This window comes from Mesocricetus auratus, unplaced genomic scaffold (assembly GCF_017639785.1).
Source record: "Mesocricetus auratus isolate SY011 unplaced genomic scaffold, BCM_Maur_2.0 Super-Scaffold_100004, whole genome shotgun sequence".
NCBI lineage: Eukaryota > Metazoa > Chordata > Mammalia > Rodentia > Cricetidae > Mesocricetus > Mesocricetus auratus.
Genome location: NW_024429189.1, coordinates 3,211,306 through 3,224,450, shown reverse-complemented (window position 1 = coordinate 3,224,450; position 13,145 = coordinate 3,211,306). Strand labels below are relative to the sequence as shown.

Below are 13,145 nucleotides of genomic sequence, written 5' to 3'. Positions count from 1 at the left end.
GTAATGGGGATCCACGTCCTGGGCATGCTGGCCCCATGGCCAAGGCCACACTGGCTTAATAAGTAGTAGTCTGCCTCACTCACTAGTGCATAGACCCAATCACTGTTAAGATGCCATCACAATGGTCAGTACAGATTAGTAAGTGTGTGGCACACGGATATCTGTGCTTTTCCCAGAAAGTCAAGTGTGTGTGTGCGTGCGTGTGTGTGTGTGTGTGTGTGCGCGTGTGTGTGCGTGTGTGTGCGTGCGTGTGTGTGTGTGTGTGTGTGTGTGCGTGTGTGTGTGTGTGTGTGTGTGTGTGTGTGTGTTATTTAGCCAGCCCTAAGAAGGTAAGTCTCCTAGTGCATCCGTCAAGCCCTGTAAAATACGTGATGTTCTCAGTGCCTGGGTAGTTTCCGACAGGGATTCGCTGTGGCTGTGAGTGGGTTCCCCCATGTCTAACAAGTTGGAAGATGGAGGGAACTTTCACTGCAGGTGAAGGAAGTGATGTCTCAAAGCAGGGACTAAGATATCGGGACAGTGAGCACCCCTTCGCAGGTTACTAGAAATACAAGCTCATTTGAAAAGTCCTCTCTGTCCCCATCTGCTCCATGCAGATTAGAACTAGGAAAGGGCTGTGTGGCAGAGGCAGGGGCCAAGTCAACATGGGAGCCAGGATTTGCACCCAATTTGCATCTCTTTTTGCAAGGAGCGAGCTTCCTCTCAAACTGAAGTTGGTCAGAGTTCCTCACAAGTGTGAATATGGTTCTGACCAGGTTATATTTTGATCTTTAAACACCTTCTCAAGTTTTTATTATATAAAAAATTTCAAACAGAAAAGCAAATAAGCTGTATCTCATGAACGCCCCATATCCACCATTTACTTTTTAGGCCAGAGTATTTGCCAAATACGCCTTTTCTCTGTAGATGCACACATAGAAGTTTATGTAACACGTTTAGTTCTGCTAGAATAGTCTGAAAATACAAACACCATGACACTTCACCCACATTTGAGTATATTTGTCCTAAAAATAGGACAAATATTTCTTCATGACATAAGTACACAAAAGACAGACACTAACGCTGTCCTAGCCAGCCTGCATGCTCACTGTCAAGGTTTGACAAAGGTTTTCTTTTCTTTCTTTTTTATTTTTTGAGACAGGGTTTCTCTGTGTAGCAGCCCTGAAACTCACTTTATAGACCAGGCTGGCCTTGAACTCACAGAGACCCACCTGCCTCTGCCTTCTGAGTGCTGGATTAAAGGCATGCGCCACCACTTCCTGACGTGGATGTGGGGGAGTGCACTAGCCCACCCATGCCCGTGTGGAGGCCAGAGGTTGACTTCAAGTATCTTCCTCTATCAATCTCCACATTAGTTTCATCTGTTGCTTCCAGAAGGGGCTCTCACTGAACCTGGAGCTCACTCCGCAGTCTGAAATGGTCCTGGCTCCTCTACCCACTCTCCACACCCCAACAGACATCAAGGTCAAATGCCTTCGAATTCTGGTCTCCTCAGGACCAGGCCTGCTCACATCTCCAGTGGTCCCTATGGAGGCCCACTATGGGACTCAGTTTCTTATAAAGTTATACCTCCTGGTTAGGGTTCCTCTGAAGGCTATGTGTACAGATACAAAACCTCAGAACAGCATGGGTTCTTGGTCCATGCCACCTGTGTCACCTGTCCCAGCTGGGCCACTAGTTTCCCAGATGCTCTGACATCTTGTCCCTGTCTTTTCCCATAGATGTCCTTATTCTTCCTGGACTGCTCCTAACGGGCTTCTGTTTTCTTGGCTAAATGCTGTTCTCCATGTTTGAAGTGCTGTCACAAGCAAGAGAGGTGTTGGGTGTGTGTGCTATTACAGACCCTTTGCTTAAGTTACTGCAACACCTGCTGGGTGGTGTTATAATTGCCTTTGAACTTTCCTGTCTCTAACTCTGGTCTATAAGGTTCATGAGGCTCTCTTCTCTGTCTTATACTACTGAGCGATCAAGTGTGATCCAGCATTATGCTGGATGTTTCTGTGAGAGCACTTTGAATAATACTGGCATTTATAACAGTGGACTCTGAGCAAAGAGTGTTTCCCACCACCAAATGGGTGAGTCACGGAAAACTGGGACAAGGCTGAAAAGAACAGATACCTCCATCAAGATGGGGTAATTCTTGCTATAGTTGGCCTTTGGACTTGACCTGCAATGTTTGTTTGTTTGCCAACCTGCAAACACACCCTGCAGAGTTTGGACTTACCAGGCTCCATAATGGTGTGGTCCAATTATCTCCCCCCACCTAGGATGCTTTGGAATCAGTCAGTCCACAAACAATTATGCTAAGAATTTTAGTGAGGGGTTGGGGGTTCAGCTTAGCGGTGGAGAGAAGGGAAATGGTGCAGATGGAAATTTAGATCTTCACTAAATAATTATAGATGCTAGGAGTGAGGAATGAACATCTGACCAAATATAAAATTTTTCTCAACATATTTCTTCCTTTAAAAAGTAGATTTGAGAAGCCAGGCATCATGGTAGCACTGTGAAGGCAGAGGCAGGTGGATCTCTGTGAGTTTGAGGCCAGCCTGGTCTACAGAGTGAGTTCCAGGACAGCCAGAGTTATGGAGAAAGAACCTGTCAAACACACACACACACACACACACACACACACACACACACACACACACACACACACAGAGGGTTTGAGGCTGGAGAGATAGCTCAGTGAGTAAGAGCATTGGCTGCTCTTATAGAGGATCTGAGTTGAATTCCTAGCACCTACATGGTAGCCCACAACTGTCTGTAACTCCAGTTCCAGGAGATCCTATACCCTCTTCTGGCCTCCAAGGGCACCAAGAATGTATATTGTGGGCAGATATACATGCAGGAAAAGCATCTACCCACATTTTTAAAAAAGTAATTGATTCTAAGTTGAATGTGGTGGCACACACCTTTCATCTCAGCTCTTGTGAGGAAGAAGCAGGCATAACTTTGTGCAGGTCACCTTGGTCTATATATTGAGTTCCAGGTATTCCAGGGATATGTGGCAAGACCCTGTCTCAAAACAAAACAAAACAAAAAACAAAACAAAATGTAGTTTATTCTTTAAAATAAATTATTTCATGTGGGTATGGTGGTGAGTGCCTTTATTCCCAGCCCTTGGGAGGCGGAGGCAGGAGGATAGCTGAGTTTGACGACAGCCTGGTCTACAGAGTGAGTTCCAGAACAGTCAGAGCTACATAGAGAAATCCTGTCTCTAAAACAAAGATAAATGATAAAATAAAAAGATTTATTATATATATGTATATATATATATATATATATATATAGGCATCTGTGTTGGGGAATGTGCATGTTGTGTTCAGATACCCTTGGTTCAGAGGAGGGTGTCGGATCCCTTGGAGCTGGAGTTACAGGTAGGTGTGAGCTGTCAAGTGGTACTGGGAACCAAACTTGGGTCCTGTGCAAGAAGAGCAAGTGCTCTTAACCATGGAGTCATCTCTGCAGTCCCCAAAGTAATTGTTTTATTTCTTAATTTATTGATTTAATCTTTTTTTTGAGACAGGATTTCCTCTGTGTAGTCCTGGATGTCCTGGGACTTTCTCTGTAGACCAGGCTAGTGTTGAACTTAGAGATCCACCTGTCTCTGTCTCCTGAGTCCTGGGATTAAGTGTGTGCACCACTACATTCAGCAAGTAGTTGATTTCTATAAGGAGAAATTAATAAGTGTTATTATTGGGCTTATAATCTATTTAAAAATAACATGTATGATGAAAGCATAAATTACCATGGGCAGGGTGTATACTTTTAAATATTTATTTCATTTATGTATATGTGCATGTCTGTGGTCCATAACCTGGTAACAATTACCATTCTTCCAGACACTGTGTAAACAGTAACAATGTGGCTATGGCCTCTCTTGGGAGTCAGCATCCTTGAGTTCAGCGCCTCACTGCTCCCCTCTTCCTAGGAGAACATTCCAGTCCCTTGAGGTCAGCTAGTAGGGCAGGGAGGGGGGCCTTTGGTGCCCCCACCCCATTCCTTGATCCCTGTAAGTCTCCCAGCCACTGGTGGTCTCAGAAATCTCTGCGCAGACTTGAGTCCTCACACCTGTGCGAGGCAAGAATCCACTCTTGTGAAATGGGTTATGGACCAGTGAAACTGAGACAATTGCAAACTCTCCCCTCCCTCTTTCCCTGAACCTTCCCCAGGGACCTATGCTTGGGCAGCTGAAGAATCTAGCATTTGGTGGACCAGATGGGAGGACTAATGGATGCTTTGCCCACAGTGAGCACAGAATGAATAAACTTGACAAAAATCGCACGAGGCTCTGCAATTTCTGCATTTTAATGCCATACTGGATCTGTCCTCACTCCTTTAGGCATCACCCTTTATTGTGTGGGTGAGGAGACTAAGGTTTGCCCACTTAGTATGACAGTGGAAACCTGCATCCAAACTCTGGCTGGAATCTAGAACTTCTTCCATCTGCCTCTGTGACAATAGCGGACTAGTGACATCCTCAGCATTACGTCTACCGTCCTGAGAAGCCCAGTGACCCAAGACATCATGCTATAAAGGCTGTTTACTGCTCAAAGAACTCCAGAAGAGACGGAGGTTAACTGAGAAAGGCAAAATAAAGTCTGCACTCTGCTCGTGCAGCCAGTGGGCCTAGAAAGAAAGCACTTTTCTAATCCTCATAGAGGACCCCTATCAGACATCTAACATTAGCCCTGGCAAATCCCATTTAGGGTTTCAGCATCCTGACAGCCCCCACTCACTGTGTGGCCCCTCACACACCCATTCTCTTCTTCCAGGATGTTTTGCATTGGGACCCAATAAGTCCCCAAACTTATTCCCACAACTCATCAAGCATTTTCTTGCTGCAAGAGTCATGCTCTTCCGGTTCCCTGTGTCTGGAATGTTCTTCTCTTTGCAGCCACTTCTTACACTTCTAGTTCCCAAAAGCCACCTTTTCTGTAAAATCCAACCTGAGAGCAAGCAGTTGAGCTGGCTAGTTTTATGCCAACTTGACATAAGCTGGCTTCATCTGGGAAGAGGGAATCTCAACTGGGAAACATGTCTTCAGCACATTGGCCTGTAATTGATGTTGGAGGGCTCGGCTGACCGTGGGTGGTGATTGACCTGAGCAGGTGGTCCTGGAGAGTATAAAATACCAAGCTGAGGGAGCCATACGCATTGCTCCTCCAGGGTCCTGTCTGGAGTTCCTGCCGTGACTTCTCTTCACGACAGACTGTAATGTGACATCAACCCTTTCCTCCCTAAGCTGCTTTTGGTGATGGTCTTCATTCATCACAGAGACAGAAAGAGAATTAGGACAACGGCGTGCATCTGCAGGGAAAACAGTTAGGAGGGCTGAATCAAGAGCATCGCTTGTTCACAGCTAGCCTGGGCTGCATAGCCTGACACCCTGTCTCACAGTAAGGAAAACTTCCACAGCGCTACTGAGTCTTGCGGTACTTTTCTTTCCTGCACATTCCTCACATTTAACTACTTTGAGTTTCGTTTCTATTTTGATTTGGATGCCTTTTATCTCTCTTCCTCTTATCATCCCCATCATCATCATCACCATCTTAGGTAGATGATTGACAGCCTCCATGTATGTATGTTCAGTTGTGCATTCCTGGTTCCCAAAGAAGCCACAACAGGGCATTAGACCCCTGGAACTGGAGTTACAGGAAGTTGTGAGCCACCATATGTGATCTGGGAGCCTAACCCCGGCCCTCTACAAGAGCAGCAAATGCTCTTAATCGCAGAGTTGCCTCTCAGCTCCCGCCATCATCTTTCACTAGTGCTCATTATGTAAGTTTAAATATAATAACCAAATCCAAAAATAAACGAACAAACAACAACAATACAGGGCGATGGTGGCACTCGTCCTTAATCCCAGCTCTCGGGAGGCTGGCGAATCTCTGAGTTGGAAGCCAGCCTGGTTTACAAAGCGAGTTCCAGGACAGCCAGGGCTACACAGTGAAACCCTGTCTCAAAAAAAAAAATGAAATAAAGAAATATAAAAATAAATATAATAATAAATAAAAGCAATGTAAACAAAAGCAAATAAGAATTTAAATACATTCCTCTAGACAGCTTTTCACTGAAGCTAGGCTTCCTCTCCCTGTCTTATTTATCCTATCCTGCCAGTGAGAGCCAGTGTTAAGTACTTCACATGCTGTTGTCGCTCTCTGCTTCCTTAATTCTCCATTTCAGAGGAAGAAACTGAGGCTTGAAAAGACTTGACAACATGTCAAGGCGTGCAAGTAAATCAAGGTATTCAGACTTTACAACTGCCTCCTCTGACTAGGGCTGGCCTCTACAAGTCACTTCACAGACTCACTTCTGCAAAGGAAAAAGTAGGCTTGCCCGTCCTTTTTGCTGTGATTGACAGACGGTCTATCGACGCCGACCCTAGCGGCTCCTTGGGAAATAGGAACGCACACTGGGGGACCCTAAAGGTGGCAGGTGTGCCAAAGGTAGAGGCACCTGTCTCAGATGGGTCAGTGCTCTCACTGTGCTTAGACAGGCCGGCTTGTTTGTGCCTTTGCCTGCTCCCGAGCGCTCAATGCCTGTCACCGTCACGTGGCCGCCCCTCCCCGCCCCACCCCTCGGCCGCTCCCGTGGCTCCGCCCTCCGCGCCGGCCCTTCTTTCGGCCTCCTTCAGAGTCACAAGATCTCTCAGTGGGTCCTAAACTTCGCGATCCTTCCGCCGTCCCCGCCCCCACATTAAAAATCTCCTTCGGTTTTATTTTTCTAAGCCAGTTTGTATCGTCTTAAGTGAGAAAGTCTGTCCCATCTGGAGAAGTAGATGACTTTGGTCATCTGGGATTAAGCTCGGGGCTAGGAGGGACCGGGATAGGAACTCTTTTTCATAGCGGAGGTCTCTGTCGTTTGGGGACGCTTCACGCCAGGGGGAGGTGCTGCGCGTCCAAGATGGCGGCGCCCTGTAGGCTGGAGGGACTGTGAGGTAAACAGCTGAGGGGGAGGAGACGGTGGGTGAGTACGGGGGTGTTTCCCCCTCTTTTCCTTGTGGGCTTTTTTGGGGCAGCCCTGGCAGCGTGACCTCAGGCTGCAGAGCGCTGCGGGGCGCATTGGCCGAGTCGGGGGTCCGGGGAAGGGGGTTCAGGGAGCGTCTCCCTCGCCCTCATCGCGCGCTGGCTCCGGCGGGGCTCGGCTAGGGCTGGCGGGGCCCCGGGAAGCTGAGGCGGGCCTGGGCCGTCCGAAGGGACAGACGGCTGCAGCTTAGGGCCTGGGGTGGGCCCGCTAGCCCGCCCCCCTCGCTTGTTGCAGTGACAAGCTCCCGCGGGCGTGCGCGGCGCAGGTCAGAGACCCCGGGCCGAGCAGGGAGACCTGGGGGTGGGGCCGCGGCCCGAGACTCGAGCGCAGCCGCTGGGGCAGGGGTGGAGAATGAATGAAGGCCGCCCGTGGGCACCCGAGGCCGCCCAGCGCCCGCTCTCTCTCTCTCTCTCTCTCTCTCTCTCTCTCTCTCTCTCTCTCTCTCTCTCTCTCTCTCTCTCTCTCTCTCGGCGAGAAGTGTGCATGGCCGGAGTGCCTGGCTCCGGGTGTACTTGTGGGTGTTTAATTGATGCTGGGAGACAGTTACCTTCCAGTCGGCAGAGGTGCTCGTTAGAGACTTGCCCAGCCTCTGCTGGACGCTCATTCATTCGTTTGAGGAACTGGAGAGCCCGCAGCCTGCCGTCCCAGACACCTTTGTAGAATTCAAGCACTTTCTTTGTGTTGTGGGCTAAAAGAGTTTGGCTTCGTGCGTTTTGGATTTAGGATGAGGGTGATGTGGGGGCGAAGGGGGCCGGTCATCGGTAACCGGCTAACGTTTTAGGGCATAGGGGCTGCCTGTGTGCCTGGGCACTATGGGAAGTGCTTCGCAGCCATCCTCTCTTTGCAACTGGACAAAGGACAAGCAATCTGCAGTCTTCCTAGATGGAGAAACTGAGGCCTGGAAAGATTGGGGTAATTTGTCCAAGGTCACACCCCTCTAATCCGAGACAGCACTGGAACTGAGGTCCAACTGGTTCCATTTGCCTGTTATTTGATTAAAGCTGGCCTATTATTAAGTGATTTAGTTAACCATTTGGCCAAGGTATGTGTATGTAATTTTTAAAAAAGGGTGCATTTTGGCTTGTATGTCTTATACTTTTGTTTCTTACAGCAGCTTGGATTTGTTAGTCCAAATTAGATTATACAGTATTTTCCTATTTTTCTATAAACTGATGGCACTCACTGCAAAAAAAAATGCTGAAACTCTTGCTTTAAAAAAAGTATAGAATTAACACTTCATTTTATGTAGAGTAAGCTGTGAAAGTACTAAAATAGACTAATGCGCTTCTGAGATACTTTGATTTATAACTTTATGATCAAGTTGGAGTCATCTGCATTCAAACAGGCTGGGAAAGTGCAGCGGTAAATTCCAGGAAGCATCACAGAGCCTAATCTTCTGGGAGCTTTTGATTTACTGAGCAATGCACCTGTGATTCTTAAGTTGAGCATCCCTGAATAAACCTGGGATATGCAAATAGGAAAACCGATTTAGGGTTTTGTAAGGAAATGTCCCTTTAACGGTCATACATCAGGCAAACGAGGCTCCTCAGACTTCTCTAACCACCTGGTGTAAATGTAAGGGATATTTATAGAGGATGTAAACAGAAAGAAAATACCTTTTACTAAAGTTAATATCTTCTCTAAAAACACCCTTACATCATGGGTCTAGAAGTGCAGATGATGTAGGCTTTCTTTGCTTCATGCATTTCTTGGTGTCATGAACACTTGGTATGTCCCTAAATTCCTAGTTAGAAGGAAGCAGGCTGCCAGCTTTCTCAAGTGCTTTTGTTAAACTGAAGTGTTTGCAGTCTTGTGCCTAGCTGGGTTAAGAGCAGGGTTGTCTGGTCCTCCTGCTGCTGTGGTGTGATGCTTTCTGTGCAGACTTGGTTTCCTTGCAAGATAAAACTCAACAGTCTGATCAGGGCAGATCTAACACAAACCTGAATTTGTAATGTTTACAGGGAAACAGAATTGCAAGGGATCCCAAACTAGTTCTGAACCTCTGCACTGAAATGCCTGGTGCCATAATAGGTACACCTATGCATTCTGTCCTTGAGGATAGATACCCTGTCCATGTTTGTTTGGGAAGGAATCTGCTTCTGTCCATGGGCTTAAAGTATCATTTTGGCTATTTGTTTCTTCTTTTTTACAAGATTTATTTATTATGAATACGGTGTTCTCCTGCATGTTGCCTGCATGCAGGAAGAGGGCACCAGATCTTATTATAAATGGTTGTGAGCCACCATGTGGTTGCTGGGAATTGAACTCAGGACCTCTGGAAGAGCAGCCAGTGCTCTTAACCTCCGAGCCATCTCTCCAGCCCAGGCTATTTGATTCTTTCAATTTCTGATTTATTGCAGAGGCCTTTCTTAAACTATCTTATAGTCTGTTTGTGAAGTTGTGGGTGAATCAGTTGATAACTATATAATAGAATTTTGTGGGCCCGCTCTTTTTTTGTTTATTTGTTTGTTTGTTTTGGTGTGCATACTCATTTAAATTGCCCAGAGATTTGCTGTAAGGTAATTTGAGATTATTTTTCCTCTTAAGCCTATAGTTGCTAAAAATTAGTAATTTAATGTCAACTTTAATGAAAAAAAAGTAAAAAGAGACACATATTTGCATATATAAAAGATGTGCGACCTTAGGACCTTATCATTTTCAGATTCTTCTATTTCCTCCTCTTTTTGGGGGGGCGGGAGTGGTGGTATACAAGGAAATAGCAAAAGTAACAATACATTTTATAGCTGAATGAATTCAGATTGACATCTAATGAATAAAGTGCCTTAAATGCACAGCATTATCCCCAAACAGGGCATGGTAGTTAGTGATTTGCTACTCTCAGGTTATGATGTAAGTAAATTGGGCCATAGGGTCATGATGCTTTTGATCTTGTCTAATGCTGGTGATGAGACAGATAGAGAAGGGCAGGGTGGTAAGGAAACTCTTGTGCCTGTGGTGGTTAAAATTGTGCTACATTGTGTCCCTCACAGAACAGCAGCAAATTTGAAGTGTATCAGTTTTAAGTTACAGAATGGTTCTATCAGTGTTTCAAATACCTGTAGTAGGCTGGGCCGCTAAACTCTCTCTATTATTTTGTTTAGTAGTAACATTGTTATAAAAGGCTAGAGAGGACTTGGGTTAAATTTCTGGCACCAATATGAGGGTCCACAACCATCTGTAACTCCAGAGGGATTTGATACAACATTCTGTCCTCTGCAGGTCCCAGGCCCACATGTGGTACACAGACATTTTTCAGATAAAACACCTACACATATTAAAAAAGACAAAACAACAAAATCCCAGCAAAATCTACATACTTGGGTTTTATTAAAAACATCCTTTTTTTTTCTTAAGTTGGTAGGAAAGGCCCACTTTTTTTTCTTGCGCATTTATTTTATTGCGTTACTGGGAGTTGAATGTAGGAACTTGGTACTTGCTAGGCAAGCACTTTATCAACTGTGCTACATTACTAGCCCCCATCACATTTAATGTATGTGTGTACATGTGGAGGTCAGTGGACAGACAGCCTCTGATGTCATCCTCAGGGGCACTATCTACCTCCTTTGTGAGACAGGATCTCTCATTGGTCTGGAACCTGTCAGTTAAGCTGGCTGGGTACTGAGCTCCAGTAACATACAAGAAAGCATTCAATTTGGGGCTCATAGTTCCAGACGGGTAGGCTACTTGAATATCTGGTGACGAGCATGACAGCAGGCAGGCAGGCAAGCATGGTGCTGGGGCAGTAGCTGAGCACTTACATCTGATCCATAAACATGAGGCAGGAGGTGTGGGGAGGAAGAAAAAGGAGAAAAGAGAGAGGGAGAGAGACAGAGAGAGTGAGAAAGAGAGACTATGAATGAGAGAGAAGGTGAGAAGAGGAGCTACCTGGAAATGTTATAGGCTTTTGAAACCTCAAAGTCCCTCTTCAGTGACAGCTCTCCTCCAGCAAGACCACACCTCTTAATCCTTCCCAAACAGCTCTACCAGTGAGGACCAAGTATTCAAATAAATGAGCCTGTGGGGCCACTGTCATTCACACTACCACACTATGTAAGCTGTAGCCTCAGCCCTGAGGACTACCTTTTGAATGCAGACATACATGCTGATTTATGCTAGAAATCCCTTTCTTTTTTTCCTCTTAAACTTCTGTGTTGGAAGATTCTCTGTGCTTCACTAGGAATTCAACCTTAGTTACCATACTTAAAAAATAATCATTCTGGTCATGGGGTCATCTTTAATCTCAGCACTTAGGAGGCAGAGGCAGAAGTATCTCTATGAAGCTCTGGGCCAGCCTGGTTTACACAGAGAGTTCCAGACCAGCCAGGACTACACAGTGAGACCTTGTCTCAAAAAAAAAAAAAAAACAACCCAACAACAACAACAAAAAACAAAAATAAAAACCAACAATAACAACAACAAAAAGACAAAAAACAAATAGCTGGGCAGTGGTGATGCACACCTTTAGTTTCAACACTGGGGAGGTAGAGGCTGGAGAATCTCTTGAGTTCAAGACCAGCCTGGTCTACAGACAGCCAGGGCTACACAGAGAAACTCTGTTTCAAAACAAAACAAAAAAGAAAGAAACCAACCAAACAAAATTTTATGAAGAACGTAGACTTGTGATATACTAATAATGCTTGTTGGGCTTGGTATTCAGTCTGTGCCAGCACCTTAAGCACCTGGTGGAGCCCCATTTTGTTTCCCCAAGGTTTCTGTATACAGACTTCTCCCCTTACTGTCTGTCTTCACCACTTTAATCTCCTTGGGTCCCCCCCACCAGATTTACTTTATAGTTACTACTATTTTTTTTTTTTTTTTTGGTTTTTACAAGACAGGGTTTCTCTGTATTGTTTTGGAGGCTGTCGGTCCAGCCCAGCCTCGAACTCACAGAGATCTGCCTGCCTCTGCCTCCCGAGTGCTGGGATTAAAGGCGTGCGCCACCACCGCCCAGCTAGTTACTACTATTTTAATTTTTGTTTTGTTTTTGTTTTTTTGAGACGGGTTCTCTGGCTTTGGAGCCTATCCTGGAACTCACTCTGTAGACCAGGCTGGCCTCGAAGTCACAGAGATCCGTCTGCCTCTGTCTCCCGAGTGCTGAGGTTAAAGGGTGTGCCCCCACCATCTGGCATCTTCTCCACTTTTAAGAACATGCATTTCTAGTAAATTCCTGGGTACTGTGGTGATGTGGGGACTACATTTGGAGAAGCACTGCCCTGTGCTGTCAAGCCCTGTGCCTTCTACCTGGACTATTTCTTTCTTTTTGTTGTTGGAGACAGGTTCTTACTCTATCTCATTGTCTGGACTCACTTTGTAGTCCAGGCTGGCCTTAAAAATTTTGTACTCCTGCTTCAGCTTCCCTAGTGGTGCATTTTCTTGGTACATAATTTTGTTCATGCTAATAGTCAAAATAGAACCATTCTCTGAAGAAAAAATTGCCTGTACCTAAAGGACTTATGACCTTCAGAGTTGAATGAACTTAGTAACCTATGTACTATCCATTGAGGACTCTTAAGGACAGAAATGGTAAGTGGACAGTGGCTTGTTGGAGCTCTCTTGTCCTGACTTCTGTGGCCCTGAGATTCTATAGCTGATAAGACTAAATCACATCTGTACCAGGGCTCTTTTACCCTTTCTTCCTTTTATGCCCAGATAGAGAATTAAGTGTTTAATCTGTTTGGTGCATTACTGCTGAGAACATCTTGGTTCAGTTGATGGGACATTTCTCTTAAGTCACCTGTGAGTTCTGACCTAGGATCAAATACTTATAGCAGTGTAACATTTCTGTTCTGTCTCAACTATAAGTGATGACACAGGAATCTGTTTGTTCATGAGTCTGTCTGAATTGCCTTAGGTTTTTATAGATAAAACCTTGACCAGAGAAGACAGATTATACTTGAGACACTAATTCCCTCACTAATTCTGGGAATTGCATTTGTATATTATATATTATATAATATTATATATTATATGTAAGCTCTCTGATGTGACTTGACATGCAGTCATCTTTGTTATCTGAGTCCCTGTCCTGACAGAGGTAGTGAGATGTATGCAGGTCCTGCTAATGACAGCTGTTGCTCTAGAGTTCATGTGTAATCCCAGATACAACATCTGACAAT

At 45.4% G+C, this 13,145-nt stretch overlaps 1 protein-coding gene across 8 annotated transcripts in view; it reads left to right on the top strand.

Annotated features, from left to right (window-relative positions):
* Positions 1–6,856: 6,856 nt before the first annotated feature.
* Positions 6,857–13,145, top strand: part of Tsc1 (TSC complex subunit 1) — a 46,038-nt gene continuing 39,749 nt past the window's right edge. For 5 of the 8 annotated variants that reach the window (XM_013124719.3, XM_005085424.4, XM_040745132.1 and 2 more), the window contains exon 1: positions 6,864–6,969. The gene's annotated coding sequence lies outside the window, so the exon portion shown is untranslated. Of the gene's footprint in view, positions 6,970–7,140; positions 7,295–13,145 lie in introns of those variants that run through there. The other 3 variants (XM_040745131.1, XM_040745129.1, XM_040745130.1) reach the window with 3 other exon arrangements.